Below are 22,024 nucleotides of genomic sequence, written 5' to 3' on the forward strand. Positions count from 1 at the left end.
GGGCTGGGGATGGTGAGTGGGGCTCTCCCCTTGGCCTCGGGGAGCATCACCCTGGCAGTGCCCAGAGTGGGCAAGGAGGTGCCCCCCGGGCACTGCCAGCAGTCCTGGGGGCTCTTCACCCAGAGGTGGTGGGGGACACGTCTCCCTCCCCACTGGCACCTATTGCTGGACTTTCTCTGGGCACACAGTGGCGTTTAGGGGACAGGGGTGGCTGGTTGCAGAGGACTGACACAGCAGTGGGGTTGATGCTCCCCTCACCCCAAAGGTGCATGTTGATGCAATTCCCAGCTGGTACCATGGGTTTGTGCCACCTCCGGGTCTAGCCGCGCTGTTGGGTACGAAACCCTCTGGTCTTTCACTCACATCTGAAGAGGGGATGATGCTAAGGTGTGCAGCGTCAGCGGGGATGGAGGCTACCAATGCTGCAGGGGTGGGGTGCTTCCAGGTTTCTGGGCAGAGCAGTGGCCACAGGGATGGGCTTAGGCCACGCTGCAGCTCCTCAGAGTGGGGCATGGCACTTCTGCAGGGCTGCCAGGAGGAGAGGGGGTTAACAGGGTGCTGTGCTCCCAGCCCCACAGGAAAGCAAGAAGAGGGAAATTCCTGCTGCTTCAAAACACCACCACCCTTGGCCATGGAGATGGGTTTCCCACAGCGGGCACTGGCAAAGAGGAGGATCTGGGGCGCAGGGATGCTCCACCAGCTCAGGGGCAGGAGTGCAGCATGATGCCATGTCCAGGGCATTAGAGCCGGCCAGCATCAGACATCACCCGTTGCAGAGCGGCTTTTTGCAGGTGAGCGACTCTGGCAGGGCCCAGCATGCAGCGGGCAGAGCTGCCAAGTGCTCTTGGGTTGTTTTATTTGCCACATCTCCATTGCAGCGATGCTGCCCCAGACCACCCTGGGGAAAGGTTAGGAGGCACCCCAGCTTTCTGTGCTTGGTGGGGAGCATCCCATGTCTCCCCCCTGCCATCTTCAGCCCCCTGGCACGACATCATCTCCATGTGTGTCCCCCTGCCACCCCCAGCTCTGTGTGTGGCTCATTGTCTTTGAAGAGCAACTTCAAATGAAGCAAAGCAAAAAAAAAAACCCAAACCCCACTGTCTTTCAAAGTGCTGAGCACAATGAAAAGTTGGCCTCCCCCAGGAATCTGAGCCAGGATTTGCCAGGCCACATCGGGGCATGGCACAGAGCAGCCATGCCAGGGGGACTGTCACACCCTGCATTGGCATCAGTGCCAGTGCACAGGGCTGTGATTTGGGGGGATGGGGGGATGTTTTGGCTTGTGGCATTTCAGTTTGGATGCAAGAAGGGGCTCATGGCAGGATTTCTCCCTGCATCTCCCCCAAAACCTTTGGATGGGCTAAAATGATGCCCATTAGGACAGAGATCAGTGCGGGATGGAGGGTGGCACCTTGCATTTCTGGCTCGTACCCATGGGTGCCATGCACAGCCTGGTCACTCTGGCCATGCTAGTGATGAGAGCATCCTGTGCTGGGGGGTGCAGAGTCTGGCACCACTGCCCTCCCTGCCAGGGCCAAGCCACAGCCCCAGGCTGGGCTTGGTCCCACTGCCCTGGCCATGGCCACGGGTGGTCACCCAGCCCCAGGCAGGTGGCAGATGCCTCTCGGCCCAGGATTAACATGCAGGGAGGAAGAAAAGCTCTGATTGTTCTCTCTGCCCCGGCTCGGCTCCAGGGCCACTGTGCCAGGACTCCCGGTCCCTAGGATATGTCACTGCTGGTGCAAGCATAGAGGAATGCTTTCTCCACCTGTGTACCGGTCCATGGGGGTGCAGAGCTGCTAAGGAAGGTGGCCTGGCAACACATGTGCGTGTGAGTTCATTTGCACGCCTGTTTTCCCCTCTGCCGGGGAGTTTGGTTGCAGAAAGTAAGGGGATCCTTTCTGGGCAGGCTGTTTTACAGCTCTGCCTGACCCAGAACATCTGGCCCCCTGCCACACTGCCACACCCAGGGTGGGTTAGAGCTCCAGGTCTTCCCTCACTCTGTGGCTCCTTCCCCTTTTGTTTGTGGCCTTCGGTCAGGCGAGGAAAGGCTTGCCCTGTTTCTTCTCTCTGTGGTAGTGTTCAGCTGTGGCTAGGTTTCAGCAACGCTCAGGCGGGTCATTTATTAAGCCAACGTGTGTGTTTGGGGGGGCTTGGTGCTGCCTTCCCCCCGTGCCGTGCTGGCAGGGGTGGGCAGCTGCCCAAAAGAGCCCGTCTGAGGCAGGGGAGCTCATGGGGTGCTGAGGTAAGGATGGGGAGTGCTGGGGGGGGCCCTGGGACAGAGGGTGCTGAAGGGTGGGAGGATGCAGGGTGGCCCTCAGGGTGAGCGGTGGGGGACCACTGGGGGATCGCCATGGAGATCAGGGGTTGGGACGTGGCTGGGGATGGGGTCTACAGAGATGCCCTCTGTCACCATATAGAGGTCTGGGGTGCCTTTGGGTTTGTGGGCATTACCACCCACAGCCAGGCTGGCTGGGCAGGGCTTGCACCATTCCCGGGGGGTAACAGCAGCTGGCTGCAAATCCTACCATGCCCCCAGCTCTTCCCTTGTCCGTGCAGGGAAAGATGCCTTTGAGCATTGTGGCTGCAGGGTCATTTTTCCAGGCTGGTCTTGAACCAGTCAGTGGCCCTGAGACCTGGTAAGCTCGTGTCACCAGTGAGCCAGCACCCAGAGCATATCCCCCTGCCACAGAGGGGCACGGTGGGCAATGGGCGCAGCAGCTCTGCCTCCACCCTCCACAGTGTTTCCACAAAACCCCAGGGTGGTCAGGAGAAGAAATTATTTTCTTTTAAAACTATTTCTCTCTGTCCACACTGACACATTCTCCCTTCCCCCCGCCCCCAGCACTATCCCTTTAACTCTGGTCCATGTGGTGTTTGGAGTTATTTTTGGTTGCTGCTTTTAAGTGTATTTTAAGTCTGGTTTTTTTTTCCATCACCAAAATATTTTACTTTCAGGCCGAATGTTCCCAGTGAGTTATCAGCATAGTTTTGGCAGAAACCTTTTAACCAATGTTTCTTGGGAACATTTCTACAGGTGGTTTGGTAGGAAAAGCTTACAACAGTCTCATGAAATTATTTACATTTGGGGCTTGTGTTTGAGGCTGCCTGGTGTGTTCAGGATGGGGCTGATGAAGGGTGCTGCATGCCTTTCTCCCTGCACTCACTGGGTTGCAACGCATCTCCTCATGGCTCTTTTCCTTCGCCTTGCAGTTCAGTCTGTGGGTGCCTGCAGCAAACCAGGCTCAGAGCTGGCAGCCTTCCTGCAGGAGAGAAACCAGCAGCTGCTCCGGGGCACCTTTCCAGGGCTGGAGCATTCCATCCCTGAGCATCCCCCCTTGGCTGTCGAACCCAGGTGACTCAGGGGGACGTGGATTTACACCCACGAGCTGCAGCCTGTGCTTGGGGCTGGCAGGGAGCTCCCTGCTTCCTATGCCCTTGGCTCCTGCCCACCTGCAACCAGGAGCAGAGCCCAGCAATGTGGGTGTAAATAAGCAGGTCTGCCCATTTGTGAGGGGTGGGCAGGGGGTCTTTTGGGGAGAAATGATTCAGCTGTCTGTGCCTGCTGGGGCCAGGCAGGGCTGGCTGATAGGGACAGTGTGATGCTGCTGAAATGGATGGATGGCGTGATGCTGGCCAGGATGGATGCCCTGGGACAATGCTGGCTGGCACAGACAGGGTGATGAGGGGTTGGACTGGGCTGCTGGCGGCCCTGACCTTGAAGGAACGGAGCTATGTCCTTGAATGGTTAAACCTGAGAGTGAAGAGGAATTTAGCAAGAAAACAGGATGTGAGAAAAACAAGATACGGAGTGACATTCCAGCTGCCAACCATGGACTTGTGGCTGGCGTGTGACGGCCAATCAGCGGTTGTGGTCAGGCGCGTGAATAGCGAGTGCAACCAATCATAAAGCTAGTCAGCTAGAGGGGGAAGGTATAAAAAAATGGAGTAAAATAAACGCGGGCGCTTTTTTTGCTTTGCTGTCTGCTTGGAACTATCCTTCTGTCTCCTGTCTTTATTTGACCGCCGTGACAAATATAACGACAAATGGTGCCCCGTGTGAGGCACGACCAGAGCATTCAGAGCTGCTGAGAGACTGCGGACAACGAGTGGTGAAAGCAGTGCCCAACGTAGCTGAGACGGGCGGAGTGAGCCTGGGGTCCAGACCACTGTAACAGACACCTGGAGAGGTGAGCCGTTGGGGACTGATTAACATGGGTGCTAAAATTTCAGCCGAGGAAAAATCCATACTAATGATACTGATTAGCATACTCAAAAAGAGGGGCATCAAATATGAGGAGAATGCCCTGAGCACATTGCTGGTGTGGTGTAAAAAGAATGATTTGCCAGCTACGGCGCAGACTGCTTTCAAAGTTAGTACGTGGCAAAGTGCTGGAACGTCTCTCTTTGAGGCTGCCTCAAGGGGGGACAAGATCGAAACTGTGTCGTTGACGCTGTAAAGATTAGTCTTAGACTCACTGGAGCAAGTGAAGTGGACAGAGAGACAAAGGCGGCGGCTGAGGCGGCTACAGCTCCTTCCACAGTGACTTTGCCCTCCGTGCCGCCAGAGCCCCCCCCACCGCCCATAGAACAGCAGCAGAACATTGATCCGTTACCGTCCCGTTACCCGAATCAGAGGCTGAGCCACCCTTAATAGACCTTTCTGAAGAGATGGAAGCAGGACATAGTTGCTGCAGAGCCCGAGGGTCAGGAAAGTCAGGTGGTAGCAGCCAGTCACGTTGCAGCCAGTCCAGGTTATTGTGTCTGGCCCGGACCTGACCAGGTTCTGGAGAAAATTAAGAGAGCATGCACTTGCGGACGGTGATTTCGGGGCTGCGGCTGCTATGGGTGGTGGGGTATTGGCTTACCCAGTATATCGAGGGGATGGAAATGGCCCACCAGAATGGGAGCCATTCAATTGGGGAGTAATTAAGGAGATAAGAATATACAACATGGTCTGGGCTCGCCCTATGCTCAATCGTTATTGCGTAGTATTTTTACGGGAGACTTGACAGCCCATGACTGCCACGCGATTGCTCAAGTGATACTGACCCCTATGCAAATGTTGCTTTTTGAGGCAAACTGGAGGCGATTTGCTAACGAACAGGCATTGATGAATTTGGAATATCCACAAGATGATCCCTGTTTTGGGGCCGGGATACTGCAGTTGATGGGAGATCCTCCGATGAATTCTCCCCAATTGCAAGCTCGCTTGCATCCTTTAATCCTGCAACAGGGAAAAGAACTGGCCTTCCAGGCCCTGTTGCAGGTCCCAGATAACGGTGCTCCTCAACAATCTTGGACCACAATAAAACAAGGTCCAGGTGAGGGATACGTGTCATTTATAGATAGGTTGAGAGATGCCTTAGAAAAAAAAATACTAAACGGGGCTGCTAAAGAAGTGTTGTTGTTACAGTTAGCAAAGGACAACGCAAACGAGGATTGCAGGAAAGTTATTGCAGGGATGGCAAATCGTAACCCCACCTTAACCGAACTAATGGATGCTTGCGGGAAAGTGGGAACCACCACATTTCAGATGGAGCATTTAACAAAAACATTTGCGGCAGCAGTTAAGGTAACTCATCGTTGTTATACATGCAGGCAAGAAGGTCACTTTAAGAAAAATTGCCCTAAGAAGTAGAAGCTGAGTGGGGGAGGTAACTCTGTTTTGATGTGTCATCGCTGTGGGAAGCTGGGGCATTTTGTGAAGCAGTGCAGGTCTAAGTATAATGCTCAAGGTCAGCTGATAGCAAGCAGCAGCAGAGTGCAGGGAAACGGGAGGAAGAACATGGGGGGGAACCGTGTGCTGACACAAATGAATCTTCCCAACCAGTTCCAGGCTTACGCAGTCAACTGGCAGCCCGAACCGCAGGGAGCGCCGGACTGGATGTTACCACAGCAGCCACAATCACAATAGAGAATAGCAGAGTGCATAAGGTACCAATGAATGCCGTGGGACCCATTGGAAATGAGTTAAGTGCACTATTACTCGGACGTCCTAGTGTAACCTTGCAAGGTCTATTTGTTTTACCAGGAGTTATTGATGCAGACTATATGGGTCAAATTTGTGCGATGGTATGGACTCCTACCCCCCCGTGTCAATTTCCGAAGGTAGCCGGATCACGCAGTTGATTCTTTTCCGAGCGCAAGTCACTTGTAAACAGGATAAGATCAGAGGGGAGGAGGGGTTCGGTTTGACGGGAACGCCGCAGATCTTTTGGGCTCAGAGCATACAGAATACCTGCCCAACTTTAACTTGTATACTCACCTTCGCCAAAGGAACCCCCTCGACAATACGGGTGACCGGGATGATTGATACGGGAGCAGATGTGACTATCATATCTGCACGTATATGGCCTCGATCCTGGCCCACCTGCTCGGCTGGCTCCATGCTGGCGGGAGTAGGTGGTGCGACACAGAGTGTCCAGAGACGATTTATGGTGCAAGTTCGGAGCCCTGAGGGTCAGATGGCGACAGTGCGACCCTACGTGATTGATGTCCCCTTGAATTTGTGGGGATGGGATGTTCCAGGACAATGGGGAGTGGTCATTGTTACAAGTGATTCAAAAGCCACTGGCAGCGGATAACCCAGTACAAGGCCCCACGGTCTTTACTGACGGCTCTGGAAAAATTGAGAAAAGCAGTAGTTACCTGGTATGACGGAAGGCAATGGCGGGAATTGGTGCATTTAGTACAGGGATCACCTCAATTGGTTGAACTTAGTGCTGCCATTGTTGCTTTTAAAACATTTTCGCATTGTGCTATAAACATTGTCATGGACTCTGCTTATGTAGCAGACATTGCGCAGCGTGTTGATCGTGCGCTGCTCAAAGAGGTAAACTCAGAACAATTATTTTCGTTGCTAAAAATGCTATGGACTGTAGTGAACAGACGTATGCATAGGTATTATATCTTGCATATTCGCAGCCACACCGGTCTGCCAGGATTCATATGTGAAGGGAACGCGCGTGCTGACGCTCTCGCAGCCCCTGCTTGGGCCCCTCCAGTGCCAGACCTTGTTCGTCAAGCGTTTCTGTCTCACCAGTTTTTTCACCAAGGGGCTCGGGCGTTAGTCCGTCAATTCAAGATCTCTTTTGCAGACGCGAAATCTATCACTGCCGCTTGTCCGGAGTGTCAACACCTAGGACCCGTACTGGTCTTTCCACGTGGGGTTAACCCACGCGGCTGCCAAGCCTTGGACCTGTGGCAAACGGAGGTAACACACATTCCCTCTTTTGGTCGCCTACAATATGTTCACGTCTCTGTGGATACTTTTTCTAAGGTCGTGTGGGCATCGGCCCATGCCGGCGAGAAAGCAATCGACGCCATCTCACATCTTCGGCGAGCCTGGGCTGCCCTTGGGATTCTGAAATGTATTAAGACGGACAACGGGCCGGCGTATGTATCTGCACGCATGGCCCGATTTCTCACCTCCTGGGGGGTGGAACATGTTACTGGCATTCCTCATTCCCCGACCGGCCAGGCCATTGTGGAACGAGTGCACCACACTCTGAAGCAACTTCTCGAGAAACAAAAAGGGGGAATGAGCTCTGAGACCCCCGCATGCTCGCCTATGGAAGGCTGTGTACACATTGAATCATTTAACTGTGCCAGCCAGGAAAGAGTGTCCTGTAATTATCTCTCATTTTTTGTCTTTGCAGGGAGTCGATCCTCTTGTTAGGGCAAAGGTTTTAGCACGAGATCTGCGAACGGGAAGGTGGACAGGCCCGTGGGATTTAATTACCTGGGGACGTGGTTATGCTTGCGTCTCCACAGATGCAGGGCCACGGTGGTTTCCCACCAGGTGTGTTAAGCCTGCTTTGGATCCTGGAGCTGACAAGAGGACACCAGCCGATAGTCCTTCCACCGACACCTTGGGAGGGGAGTCACAACGTTTGGGTGACTCTGATGCGGAGCCTGAACCAGACGCAGCTTTGTGCCTCCTTAGCTCAGCCTGAACAACCCTTTCATACATGTCTAGTGGAGGTCCCCTTAAACAGATCTGAAAGCAAGGAGATAGTGGCAGGGTTGAGTAAGGTGAAACATAACCTCTGTGGGAATACAACGGAGTGTGGCCAAACTTGAGATTCCTGGGACGATAACTTGCTTGTCAGTCCCTTAGAGCCCCAGGAACTCGACATCCTAGGAACTTTAGGGGCGGAATCCTGTGTGTTTTTTAATTACACAGAGGGATCAGATATTCCTCAAAACAACATGAAGGGATTACAAAATGTCACACCCAGTAATCCATTGTGGCAAAATGAATCGATCTGGTGTGCCACCGTAGGGCGCGATCGAACAGAGCCAGCCCCGAATTTGGCCATGCCTAGGAAATTACCAAAGGGTTTATTCCTAATTTGTGGGGATAGGGCTTGGCCAGGGCTGCCCAGTAAGAAGGTGGGAGGTCCGTTTACCATAGGCAAATTAAGTCTACTAATGCCTACACAAAAAGTCATGCTAAATCATACTGACCTACGTAAGGCGAGGCAAAAAAGAGGTGTCACTGCCATGGGGTTGGACTGTGATGATGAGGTAAAGCTATGGTCCAGGACTGAGGTTGTTATATCTTCCCTTCTCGCCCCGGATGTTGCTGCTGCCCAGGGGTTGACGTAACTGCGAAATTTAGCTTGCTGGGTTGCAAAAAGAGCTAACCAAACTTCTAGAGTTTTAGAAGCATTAGCCAATGATGTAGATAGTATTCGACATGCCACCTTGCAAAATAGAGCTGCTATAGACTTTTTATTATTAGCGCATGGTCGTGGGTGTCAGGATTTTGATGGGATGTGTTATATGGATCTGAGCGATCACTCCAAATCAATTCATAAGCAAATCAAAGAACTAATGGATGCAACACAGAAAATATGAGAGGGTCATGGGTTCTTAGATGACTGGCTGGGTCACCTAGGACTTGGGGGATGGCTGACAGGATTGATAAAGATGGGACTTATGGGACTGTTTGTAGTTTGTATCGTCATGCTCGTGTTACCGTGTTTGTTTTCTTGTTTGCAAAGGGCCCTGCAACGGATGATAAACACGGCCTTTTTGGTTGAAAAACAAAAAGGGGGAATTGAGGGGTTGGACTGGGCTGCTGGCAGCCCTGACCTTGAAGGAATGGAGCTATGTCCTTGAACGGCTAATCCTGAGAGCGAAGAGGAATTTAGCAAGAAAACAGGATGTGAGATAGTGTCAAAACAGGAAGCGGAGTGACATTCCAGCTGCCAACCATGGACTCGTGGCTGGCGCGTGACGGCCAATCAGCAGTTGTTGTCAGGCGCGTGAATAGCGAGTGCAACCAATCATAAAGCTAGTCAGCTAGAGGGGGAGGGTATAAAAAGTGGTGTAAAATAAACACAGGCGCTTTTTTTGCTTTGCTGCCTGCTTGGAACTATCCTTCTGTCTCCTGTCTTTATTTGACCGCCGTGACAAATATAGCGACAGGGTGGTGCTGACTGGGATGGACAGGGTGATGCTGGATGGCACGGACAGGGAGATGCTGGCTGATATGTGCGGGACGATGGAGGCTGGGACAGACACCTCAGGGCGATGCTGGCTGCGATGGACAGGGTGATGCTGGCTGGGACAGACACCTCAGGGCAATGCTGGCTGGCACAGACAGGGTGATGCTGGCTGGGACAGACACCTCAGGGCAATGCTGGCTGGCACAGACAGGGTGATGCTGGCTGGGATGGACAGGGCAATGCTGGCTGGCGTAAATGACGATGCTGACTGGCGCAAATGGCGATTCTGGCTGTGCTGTGGTAGAGAGGCCCAGGTCTGTGGCTGGGGTTGACCCATGGAGAGCTGGGTGCACATCCTGCCTCATCATCCCCCTCACTGGTGGTCTCTGAGTGGGAGGAAGGGATTTCAGGGCCATTTTCCCTGGGCCCAGAGACCCCAAATGGCCTGGAAGGGCACAGACCTGCATGGACCAGCCCTGCAGCGGGCGCGGGGATGGGCAGTGACACAGGACCCCCAGCCAGCCCCGCTCTTGGTGCGATCTGAGCTCTCACAGACCTGCTCTCCCTGGCTGTGTGAGCCTGTTCATATCTAATTGATGTCTCCTGCCACATAAAAACAGGCCAGAATTTCTCCTCCGTCCCTTCCCACTCCAGCTGCACCAGCATAGGTCTCTGGATCACCCCAGTTTTCTCGCAGGGCTGAGAGCCAGCCAGGTCTCCTGGCACAGGACTGCAATGGCAAAGAGCCCTTAATCCCGCCAGCCCACGCAGCCCTGAGCTTCTGGTCAGTGTTTGCCCTTTGCATCCCCCCTCCAGGCACAGGGACTCCTCGTCAGCCGGGGACCAACTGTGACAGTGGCACAGACACTGCTGGCTGTCCCAACTGGGGTCCTGGTAGCACGGTCCCCATGCTGTCCCCATGCTGTCCCCATGCTGTCTCCAGCAGGATGGGATGAGACAAGGGGGAGATGTGGGGTGAGTGGTCCTGCAGGGATGCTCTGGTTTGTGGCCCCCCGCTGGTCACCCCGTTGCAGGGGATAATGCCCTCTCCTTCCCCACTCTGCCTCCTTCAGATGCACAGTCCCATCCCAGGCCTGGGCAGGGTGATGGTATTCTTTGCAGCAGCCCTGGCATCAACCTCCCTTGCCATCCTCGAGGGCTGGGAAGAGGAAGGTGAGCCCCCACCCCCGAGCTCCCCACATCCCAGCAAGGCATGACCCTCCCAGCGTGGGGACCCTGGAGGCACCCCATTCACCCCAAGCAGGCACAGACCTACCAGAGTCAGGATGTACCTGAAACACAGCCCCATGGTGATAGGTGTCCTCTGGCCAGCCCCTCCCTGCAGCTGCCCATTGCCCAGTCCCAACTGGGACCAGTCTTTTCGAGCCCCCCACGGTGGTACCTGCGTGAAGCAAGACCCCGCAGCCAGCACCCAGCTCTCCAGAGGTGTATAGCCCCAAGCTGCTCACCTTGACACCCAGCCCTGTCACAGGGTGGCATGAGGTGCTGACACCCATCTGGGGCTGTGTGTGTCCCTCTAGGTGTGCAGTACGGCCAGGTGGGGACAGATGTGACCTTGTCGTGCACTGGTGCCTGCGCCAGGTAGGTGTTTTCCATGCACACCAGGGGATTTATCAGATGGGATGGTTTACAGGGTGAGCTCCAAAAAAGCAGGATGGGAGCAAACTCCCTGTTCCTGTCCCCAGCTGAGCCCCTTCTCTTGGCGTCAACGCACTTCCCTATCCCCTCTCCCCCAGCTTGCATGGCCCCACGTGTGGCTGGGGTGGGCCCGCCATCTCTGTCCTCTAATGCCACCTGCAGGGTCTCTCCTCCCCAGCTCGCCGGTGCAATGGAGACGGGTGGGTGCCGCTGTGCTGCCAGAGGGCTCAGCCATTCAGCAGGGAGGGCTGGTGTTGCCATGTACCCGCTTGGCCACTGCAGGGACCTACAGCTGCCACAGCGAGGACGATGGCCTCCTGCACACTGTGTGCCTGCGGCTGGGGCCTGAGTAGTGTGTCCATGGGCTGGGGTGTGGGGGGGCGTGCGGCCCCGGTGGGATAGGCCAGTGATAGCAGCCAGGAGGGTTTGGCACTGCCTGTACCCCTGGCAGGGGCTTGCCAAGAGGGGACTTTGCAGTGACACACGGATCCCTGTGTGCTGGCTGGGCTGCGGGACAGGTGACCCCTTGCTGAGTGTTACCTCTCCCGGACCCCAGACCTGCTGGGGGTCCCCTTTGTGTCCTGGAGAGTATCCAGCTACGAGGACTTCTGCTGTTCCTGGACCTCCAGCGTGGAGACCTTCCTCCCCACCAGATATATCACCACCTACAGGTGATGTATCCCTACAGGGCATGGGCTGGGGGGTTTATGGGGTGAGGCCTGGGTCCCGGCCAAGGATAACCCCCAAATCCTGCTGGCCATCCGACCTACTCCCTGGGTTCACTTCCTGCCCCAAGGACCACGCTGTGCGTGTGTGTCGACGACCTGATCTCCTTGGTGGCACAACTCAAGGAGGAGGTGGAAAGGTTAAGGCGTACAAGAGCATCCCAGGAAGAGATTGGCAGGCAGTGCTGTTCCCTGCCTGCCCTGGGGAAAACGGACGGGCCTAACGCTCCCCGGGAAGTGGAGGGTCCTCTTCCTCCTCCACAAGGAGCAGGAGGAGACCTAGGGGATGGGGGGAATGGAGGCAGGTCCCTGCTCGGGGTGGTAGGTGAATCCCATCCCGACCTTCCTCCCCTCCCCACATCCCCCTGAAGAATAGGTATGAGGTGCTGGAGCCTGAACGTCTTCCTGAGCGTCAGGAAGACATGAATCTAGGTGAAGGACCTTCTAAGGGGCTACGTAAACAGAAGCAACCAAGTAGGAGGATTGCAACCAGCTCCAAAAAGGAGAAAAGAAAAGTAATTGTTATAGGCGACTCCCTGCTAAGGGGAACGGAGGGCCCCATATGCAGGCCAGACCCGACTCACAGGGAAGTCTGCTGCCTCCCTGGGGCTCGGGTAAGGGATGTTGCCAGGAGGATTCCTCAACTGGTGAGGCCCTCTGACTACTACCCACTATTAGTATTCCAGGTGGGTAGGGATGAGATTGAAGAGAGAAGTCCCAGGGCAATCAAAAGGGACTTCAGGGCCCTGGGGTGTTTGGTGAAGGGGGTAGGTGCACAGGTTATATTCTCTTCAATTCCTTCAGTGTTAGGTAAAAATAGGGAAAGGACTATGAAAATGCAACAGATGATTAATACGTGGCTAAGAGACTGGTGCCGTAGGTGGGATTTTGGGTTCTTTGACCACGGGGTGGCTTTCATGGCACCGGGCCTGATTATGCCGGATGGGGAACAGCTGAGTCAGAAGGGGAAAAGGGTTATGGCCCAGAAGTTGGCAGGGCTGGTTAAGAGGTCTTTAAACTAGGTTTGATGGGGGAGGGGGATAAGACCAGGGCAGCCACAAATGAACCTAGGGGTGACAGGCCTGCATCAGGGGCAAGGCCACTAGCCCAGATGAAGTGTGTTTACACCAATGCACACAGTATGGGCAACAAACAGGAAGAGCTAGAAGCCACTGTACAGCAGGAAGGTTATGATGTGGTTGCCATCACAGAAACGTGGTGGGATGACTCTCATGACTGGAGTGCAGCTATGGATGGCTATAAGCTCTTTAAGAGGGACAGGTGAAGCAGAAGAGGCGGTGGGGTAGCGTTGTATGTTAGGGGGTGCTTGGACTGTGTCGAAATCGAGGAAAATGGTGAGGATGACAAGGTTGAATGTTTATGGGTGAAGATCAGGGGGAAGGTCGGCAGGGCGGACATTATGGTGGGAGTCTGATATAGACCACCCAACCAGGATGAGCAGGCGGACAAAGCGTTTTACAAGCGGCTGTCAGAAGCCGCCCAGTCGCCGGCCCTTGTACTCGTGGGCGACTTCAACTTGCTGGATGTCTGCTGGAAATACAACATGGCAGAGAGGAAGCAATCTATGAGGTTCCTCGAATGTGTGGAGGACAATTTCCTCATGCAAGTGGTAAATGAGCCCACTAGAGGAGGGGCCCTGCTTGACCTGTTGTATGTGAACAGGGAGGGACTAGTGGGAGATGTGAGGGTCGGTGGCCATCTTGGGAATAGCGACCATGAAATGTTAGAGTTTTCGATAGTGGGGGAAGTAAGGAGGGGCAAGAGCAGAACTTCTGCCTTAGATTTCCGGCGGGCTGACTTGTGGGAGTGTCGATCTGCTGGAGGGTAGGAAGGCCCTACAGAGGGATCTGGACAGGTTAGATAGATGGGCCGAGACCAACGGCATGAGGTTCAACAAGAACAAGTGCCGGGTCTTACACTTCGGCCACAACAACCCCCTGCAGCTCTACAGGCTGGGGGAAGAGTGGTTAGAAAGCGGCCCGGCGGAAAGAGACCTGGGGGTGCTGATCGACAGCCGGCTAAACATGAGCCAGCAGTGTGCCCAGGTGGCCAAGAAGGCCAATGGCATCCTGGCCTCTATTAGGAATAGTGTAGCCAGCCGGTCTAGGGAAGTGATCGTCCCTCTGTACTCGGCACTGGTGAGGCTGCACCTTGAATACTGTGTCCAGTTCTGGGCCCCGTGCTTCAAGAAAGACGTTGAGGTGTTGGAGCGAGTCCAGAGGAGGGCGACCAAGCTGGTGAAGGGTCTGGAGGGTCTGACCTACAAGGAACGGCTGAGGGAGCTGGGGTTGTTTAGCCTGGAGAAGAGGAGGCTCAGAGGTGACCTTACTGCAGTCTACAACTACCTGAAGGGAGGTTGTAGCGGAGTGGGAGTCGCCCTCTTCTCCCGGGCAACTAGCGATAGGACAAGAGGACATAGCCTCAAGCTTTGCCAGGGGAGGTTCAGGTTGGACATTAGGAAGCATTTCTTCTCAGAAAGGGTCATTAGACATTGGAATGGGCTGCCCAGGGAGGTGGTGGAGTCACCATCTCTGGATGTGTTTAAGAAAAGACTGGACATGGCACTTAGTGCCATGGTCTAGTTGACAGGGTGTTGTCAGGGCAATGGTTGGACTTGATGATCCCAGAGGTCTCTTCCAACCTGGTTGATTCTGTGATTCTGTGATTCTATGATCCTGTGCCCTGGAGCAGGTTGCATTTTGGGGCAAGCAGAGCACTGAGGATTTGCTTGCTCCAAGGAGGGGCCCCCCAGCAGTGTTGGGGGGCTGGCACAGGCAGGCTCCCTCCCTGTCTTCAGCTCTGCCAGCACCGGAGGGGCTATAAGAGAAGTAGGTCATCTGCAAGCCGCCAAGCACTTCGCATGCTTTGGAATGAAAGGAGCCCGGGAAGCATCTCTGCTTCTAATTATCTCTGCAGGCCAAATTAGCGGGCTGCTTTGAAGTCAGCCGGAGCCGGTAAAGCACAGCCCTGCTGAAAGCCGCAGGATTAGGGGGCTGGGTGCTCAGCAGGGAGCTGGCTGTGGGAAGCAGGGATGTTTGGGAGCTGTAGGGTGAAGGCGAAGCCAGCTGCCGGGGAGCTGCTTTTATCAACATCCCCGTGCCTTTGCTGCTGCTGTTTGATGAAGCTCCAGGCAGGTGAGGGGTGTCCTTTGTGGAGGACACTTCTGGGCTTCCTGCCGTCTCATTCCCCTGGGACCCCCAGCCCCTGGCTCCTGCTGCCAGGCTGCTCGCTGGTGGGGCTGGGCATGATTTTACCTCCAGCCCCCATGCCATGTCGCCTGTGTGCATCAATGTGGGAGTCGGGTGCAGTGGAGCAGCCCCCCAGGACCCGGGTGGAGACCTCTGTCCCTCCTCTGGGTCACGGTGGGGTTGGCTTCATGCCGTCTCCCATCCTCACCATCTGCTTTTCCATCTCTCTCTCTCTGTGGCAGGAAGAAATCGCTGACAGGCGAAGAGAAGTGGAGGTAGGACTCGCTCCCACTCTGGTCCTGTGCCCTGGGGACTGGCCTCCATCCCAAAGGCTCTGCCACTGTCCTCAGTGGGGTCCCTGAGGTGAGGGCTGGGTGTCCCCATGTGGGAACCATCTGCCCAAGCCTGGGGGCTTGAGAAGGGTTTGCCCCAGGGAGGTACCTTTGCAGCAAGAACTGTGGGGCTGGGATGGGGGTTGCTTCGGTCATGCTCGGAGGGACGTGCTGGGCTCTAGGGGGATGAGGGCAGCTACCTGGACCCTGCCCGAGCTGTAACAGGGGCTGCCTTCTTCACCGGGCTCTTGGCACAGAGGGCTCCCTGCATGGCACCTCCTTGGCAGCACCAGGAAACTATGCATGGCCAGTGGGGGGGACATGTCACCACCCCACTTCCCCATCTGCAGGAACAAGAATGGGCACGTGGGGCTGTGCCTGCAGGATCCAGCTTGTCCCAGCACCTGCACCATCCATGGGTTGGAGTTCTGGAGCTCCTACCGCCTGAACATCACTGAGGTGAACCCCCTGGGCTCCAGCTTCTGCCTCCTCGACATCACCATGCAGGCCATCAGTGAGTCCCCATCCATCCATCCCCCTGTCCATTCATTCCCCGGGCATCCAGCCCCGGGTGATGGCAGGGAGACCAGCGCCCCTCTGTGCAGTGGTCTGGTGTGACAGGGGCTCCCTGTTCTCTCCCACACAGTTAAGCCAGACCCTCTGGAGGGCTTGATGGTGGAGCCCATCCCTCTGGCCCCGCGACGGCTCCACGTGAGCTGGAAGTACCCCTCCTCCTGGCCCAAGGAGCCCCACTTCCAGCTCAGGTTTTGGCTCCAGTACCGGCCCGTCATCCACCGCTCGTGGTCTGTGGTAAGTGGTGGGCGAGGGAAGGCAAAGCTGGCATGGGGGCCGGGAGAGGGCAGCAAGGGGTGCACCCTCCTGCCCCATGGCTCCCCTCTGCCCAGCTTAGGTGGAGACAGTGTACCTCTCGGAGGTGATCACACATGCCTTTGCCGGGTTGGAGCACGTGGTCCAAGTCAGTGCCAAGGATTTCCTGGATGCTGGGAACTGGAGCAAGTGGAGCACCAAGTCCCGGGCGACACCAGTCAGAGGTGCCGGGAAGGGGAGCTCAGGTTGCAGCTCCCAGCAGCCCTACTGGGTTGCACCATCCCTCCCCAAAGCCCCTCCAGCACCCCAGGCTTCCCCTCTCCAGCCCCTTCCCCACAGCACCCACTCCCCCCGCCAAATATCAGAGCAAGCCCCAGCTCCTGGGGTCCCTTAAAGTTGACCCAAAAATCTGGTTCCATGCACCGTCCAAAAACTGGCCCCATGGTGGAAGGCAGACCTTCAAGGGGGCAAAGCAGCTCCCAGCCCCACGGCAGGCTGCAACCGTGCTGCTGCCATTTGGGGATGGCCCCTCACAGAATCACAGAATCAATCAGGTTGGAAGAGACCTTTGAGATCATCGAGTCCAACCATTGCCCTGGCACCACCATGTCAACTAGACCATGGCACTAAGTGCCATGTCCAGTCTTTTCTTAAACACATCCAGAGATGATGACTCCACCACCTCCCTGGGCAGCCCGTTCCAATGTCTAATGACCCTTTCTGAGAAGAGCAGGGCTCCCCAGAGCGCCACTAGCACCCTGGGGGCACCCTTGGGCTCGCAGGACCCCTGGGGCACAGGGGTACCCTTCCTTGCTCCTCTTTGTGGGTCCCTGGGATGCAGCCCATATTTTGGGGTGAGTGATTCCCAACCTCTCTGTCCTTCCAGACCTGGCCACCATGGTGAGTAAAGAAACCACTACAGACGTCAGCCTGGAGAGCCTGGCCGAGGAACCCTCACGGGCTCCCAACCCTGAGCCCATCAGTGAGTAGAGCTAGGGGTGGTAGGCAGGAGGGGGGACTGCCTGCAGGCAGCTGCCTGCCTGGGCACATGTGTGGCTGAGAGTAATGGGAAGGGTTTCTTGCCCCATGCCTGTGTGTGTCTGGGGTGCTGGGGTGTCCAGGAGCCTGCAATAGGGTCCTGAACCCCTCGGGGTCTGCAGGGGACTTGGCCAGAGCCATCTCGGGGTGGAGACAGCAAGTCCCTGCTTTTTCTCTCTCTGGGGCATCCAGGGCCGCAGGGCGCGATGGAGGTACTGGGATCCAGCAACTCTCCAGAGTGGGAGCAGGCCCCAAAGGAGGGCAGGGTCCACCCCTGCACTAGCCTGCCCTGGCTGCAGGGTCCCCACCAGGTGCCGGGGACTGTGGCATCCCTCAGCCATGATGGTCTTTCTGTCCCAGACCACAGCGACCCTCTGGAGAAGATGGCCATCCTGGTGTCCCTCAGGATCTTTGCCGCCTTCATCATGGCTGCCATTCTCATCATCACCATCCTCATCTGGTAGATTGGCCCCTGAGCCCCCAGCATGGGGTGCCCCATATCCCCCCAACCCTGTTCTGGGGTCCCTGCCCAAACAGACTTGACACCAGCCCCTGTGAGAGACTGAAATGTAAAGTGATTGTCTCAAAGTTTGCTTGTGTGAGCTGGTTTGACTGATAAGACTGCGGATGCAGCACACCATTCTTCTGCTTATCAGTTACCAACCCTCATCCAGGTTGAGCGAGCAGCCCACCAAGAACATCCTGTTTACTGTAGCGAAGGCCGAGTGATAAGCGAGACCTAAGGTGTGTGAACAGTGCATGGGATGAATTCGCATGTGCTGAACTGTAATCGCACAAAGAACAGGCATTGACGTCCACTGTCACTGAGATGACGAGACCCACTTACATGATATAAAAGAAGACCACCCCCGAGATACGGTGCCAGACCATCACCAGAAGACCGAACACCGAAGACAAACAGAGGACCTGCAGGACGCCGCTGGATCCTGGGTGGTGACTATCCTATCCTTGCTATACTGTCCGTAATCTCAGTTTATTCTTCCCTCTGTCTCTTGGTTTCTTTTCCGTGTCTTTCCTCCTCTTTCACAAAATATCGTTATCCACTTATAGAATATCATTCTCCAAGTAAACATAGCCAACTGTGACTCAATACCGTGCCTCATTTGTGCTTTATCTTGATCTCAAGGATCAACTAAGAACCTTTCATAGGGGAGGGGAACCCCTGCTCCTGAGTGCACCGGGAGGGAAGGGGGGGGAAATTATTTTTAGGGGGCTCTAACCCATACCGTTGGGGCTGACCGTGGAGCATTTAGGGGGCTCTGACCCGTTCCAGCTGGGTGGGGCTGACCCAGGAGGGCTGTGATATGATCAATCATAGCTGGTGAACCATACCAGTTCTCGACAGCCCCATAAGGTGGCTCATGCTCCCTTTGCCCCCTTGGCAGGGCTGTTCCCCCCACATCACAGAATCACAGAATCACAGAATCACAGAATCAACCAGGTTGGAAGAGACCTCAGGGATCATCGAGTCCAACCGTTGCCCTGACACCACCCTGTCAACTAGACCATGGCACTAAGTGCCATGTCCAGTCTTTTCTTAAACACATCCAGAGATGGTGACTCCACCACCTCCCTGGGCAGCCCATTCCAATGTCTAATAACCCTTTCTGAAAAGAAATTCTTCCTAATGTCCAACCTGAACCTCCCCTGGCGAAGCTTGAGGCTGTGTCCTCTTGTCCTATCGCTAGTTGCCCGGGAGAAGAGGCCAACTCCCACTTCACTACAACCTCCCTTCAGGTAGTTGTAGACTGCAATAAGGTCACCTCTGAGCCTCCTCTTCTCCAGGCTAAACAACCCTAGCTCCCTCAGCCGTTCCTTGTAGGTCAGACCCTTCAGACCCTTCACCAGCTTGGTCGCCCTCCTCTGGACTCGCTCCAACACCTCAACGTCTTTCTTGAAGTGCGGGGCCCAGAACTGGACACAGTACTCAAGGTGCAGCCTCACCAGTGCCGAGTACAGAGGGACGATCACTTCCCTAGACCGGCTGGCTACACTATTCCTAATAGAGGCCAGGATGCCATTGGCCTTCTTGGCCACCTGGGCACACTGCTGGCTCATGTTTAGCCGGCTGTCGATCAGCACCCCCAGGTCTCTTTCCGCCAGGCCGCTTTCTAACCACTCTTCCCCCAGCCTGTAGAGCTGCATGGGGTTGTTGTGGCCGAAGTGTAAGACCTGGCACTTGTTCTTGTTGAACCTCATGCCGTTGGTCTCGGCCCATCTATCTAACCTGTCCAGATCCCTCTGTAGGGCCTTCCTAACCTCCAGCAGATCGACACTCCCACCCAGCTTGGTGTCATCTGCAAATTTGCTGAGGGTGCACTCAATCCCTACGTCTAGATCATCTATAAAGATATTGAACAGCACCGGCCCCAGAACTGAGCCCTGGGGAACACCGCTAGTGACCGGCCGCCAGCTGGACTTTGCCCCATTTACCACCACTCTCTGGGCTTGGCCATCCAGCCAGTTTTTAACCCATTGAAGAGTCCACCCATCCAAGCCCCGGGCAGCCAGTTTGTCTAGGAGGATGCTGTGGGAGACAGTGTCGAATGCCTTACTGAAGTCTAGATAGACTACATCCACAGCCCTGCCCTCACCTACTAAGCGGGTCACTTGGTCATAGAAGGAGACCAGGTTGGTCAAGCAGGACCTGCCTTTCATGAATCCATGTTGGCTGGCCCCGATGCCCCAATTGTCCTGCATGTGCCGTGTAATGGCACTCAGGATGATCTGTTCCATCACCTTGCCTGGCACCGAGGTCAGGCTGACAGGCCTATAGTTCCCTGGATCATCCTTCCGACCCTTCTTGTAGATGGGCGTTACGTTTGCTAATTTCCAGTCAGCTGGAACTTCTCCAGTTAACCAGGACTGCCAGTAGATAATAGAGAGTGGTTTGGCAAGTTCATTTGCCAGTTCCTTCATTACTCTGGGGTGAATCTCATCCAGTCCCATAGCCTTGTGGGTGTCCAATTGGCACAGCAGATCACTAACCGTCTCCTCCTGGATTACGGGAGGTTCACACAGCCCCCCGTCCCTAACTTCAGGCTCTGGGGGCCGAGTCTCCTGAGGACAACCTGTCTTGACATTAAAGACCGAGGCAAAGAAGGCATTGAGCACCTCTGCCTTTTCCTCATCCCCTGACACTACACTACCCTCCTCATTCAGCAAGTGGTGGAGGCTCTCCTTGACCCTCCTTTTGCTGTTGATGTATTTGTAGAAGCTTTTTTTGTTATCTTTGACTGTAGCAGCCAAATCAAGCTCTAATTGAGCTTTGGCCCTTCTAATCTTCTCCCTACATGACCTGGCCACGTCCCTATAGACTTCCCAAGTTACCCGACCCTTCTTCCAGAGCAAGTAGGCTCTCCTTTTTTCCTTAAGTTCTAGTCTAAGTTCTCTGTTTAACCAGGCCGGTCTTTTTCCCCGACGGCTTGTCTTCCTACACACCGGGACAGCCTGCTCCTGAATATTTAACAATTCCCTTTTGAAGCGTGTCCAGCCTTCCTGGACTCCTTTGCCCTTCAGGACGGATTCCCAAGGGACTCGGTCCACCAACCTCTTAAACAGGCTAAAGTCTGCCCGCCGGAAATCTAAGGCAGAAGTTCTGCTCTTGCCCCTCCTTACTTCCCCCACTATCAAAAACTCTAACATTTCGTGATCGCTATTCCCAAGATGGCCACCGATCCTCACACCTCCCACTAGTCCTTCTCTGTTCACAAACAACAGGTCAAGCAGGGCCCCTCCTCTAGTGGGCTCATTTACCACTTGCATGAGAAAGTTGTCCTCCACACATTCGAGGAACCTCCTAGATTGCTTCCTCTCTGCCATGTTGTATTTCCAGCAGACATCCGGCAAGTTGAAGTCACCCACGAGTACAAGGGCCGGCGACTGGGCGGCTTCTGACAGCCGCTTGTAAAACGCCTCGTCCGCCTGCTCATCCTGGTTGGGTGGTCTATATCAGACTCCCACCATAATGTCCGCCCTGCCGACCTTCCCCCTAATCTTCACCCATAAACATTCAACCTTGTCATCCTCACCATCTTCCTCAATTTCGACACAGTCCAAGCACTCCCTAACATACAGTGCTACCCCACCGCCTCTCCTGCTTCGCCTGTCCCTTTTAAAGAGCTTATAGCCATCCATAGCTGCACTCCAGTCATGAGAGTCATCCCACCACGTTTCTGTGATGGCAACCACATCATAACCTTCCTGCTGTACAGTGGCTTCTAGCTCTTCCTGTTTGTTGCCCATACTGCATGCATTGGTGTAAACACACTTCATCTGGGCTAGTGGCCTTGCCCCTGATGCAGGCCTGTCACCCCTAGGTTCATTTGTGGCTGCCCTGGTCTTATCCCCCTCCCCCATCAAACCTAGTTTAAAGACCTCTTAACCAGCCCTGCCAACTTCTGGGCCATAACCCTTTTCCCCTTCTGATTCAGCTGTTCCCCATCCAGCATAATCAGGCCCGGTGCCATGAAAGCCACCCCGTGGTCAAAGAACCCAAAATCCCACCTATGGCACCAGTCTCTTAGCCACATATTCTGTTGTACTTTCAGTCTTTTCCCTATTTTCACCTAACACTGAAGGAATTGAAGAGAATATAACCTGTGCACCTACCCCCTTCACCAAACACCCCAGGGCCCTGAAGTCCCTTTTGATTGCCCTGGGACTTCTCTCTTCAATCTCATCCCTACCCACCTGGAATACTAATGGAGGGTAGTAGTCAGAGGGCCTCACCAGTTCAGGAAGCCTCCTAGCAA

General features: G+C 55.0%; 1 long non-coding RNA gene and 1 pseudogene across 1 annotated transcript; both read left to right on the forward strand.

The window, feature by feature from the left end:
• The window catches only part of LOC137675651 (interleukin-11 receptor subunit alpha-like), a 36,784-nt pseudogene that overhangs the window by 13,157 nt on the left and 1,603 nt on the right, over positions 1–22,024 (forward strand).
• LOC137675795 (uncharacterized) lies at positions 544–9,390 on the forward strand. The gene is made up of 3 exons (XR_011050005.1): positions 544–791; positions 3,214–4,190; positions 5,834–9,390. It is a non-coding gene; the product is annotated as an uncharacterized lncRNA (long non-coding RNA).

Source organism: Nyctibius grandis, chromosome W (genome assembly GCF_013368605.1).
Source record: "Nyctibius grandis isolate bNycGra1 chromosome W, bNycGra1.pri, whole genome shotgun sequence".
NCBI lineage: Eukaryota > Metazoa > Chordata > Aves > Nyctibiiformes > Nyctibiidae > Nyctibius > Nyctibius grandis.